Source organism: Penaeus monodon, chromosome 27 (genome assembly GCF_015228065.2).
Source record: "Penaeus monodon isolate SGIC_2016 chromosome 27, NSTDA_Pmon_1, whole genome shotgun sequence".
Lineage (NCBI taxonomy): Eukaryota > Metazoa > Arthropoda > Malacostraca > Decapoda > Penaeidae > Penaeus > Penaeus monodon.
The window spans coordinates 31,487,142-31,487,383 of NC_051412.1; the positions used below are offsets into that span (position 1 = coordinate 31,487,142).

Consider the following 242-nt stretch of genomic DNA (forward strand, 5'->3'; position numbering starts at 1 on the left):
GTCTCGAGAGATATTTTTTGTTTTGTTTTAGAGTGAAAAAGTGCAGTCATTTTCCTGTTATTTGATAAGATCTGAGAAGTTTGATAAGCTTTGAGTATCTTGTACTGAATGAATCTTTCAGCTGTCACATCAGATTGCGATAAAGGATGAGGATTTGTAATGGTTTATAGATTTTGGCTTACTAAGTCTTACTTTCATTTGGTATGTTCATGCTTTTTGAAGGTATTCCTTTGAAGATTCAA

The 242-nt window shown here is 32.2% G+C and overlaps 1 protein-coding gene across 1 annotated transcript in view; it reads left to right on the plus strand.

Annotated features, from left to right (window-relative positions):
• The window catches only part of LOC119590793 (cytosolic 10-formyltetrahydrofolate dehydrogenase-like), a gene marked incomplete in the record, with an annotated part of 14,790 nt that overhangs the window by 1,818 nt on the left and 12,730 nt on the right, over positions 1–242 (plus strand).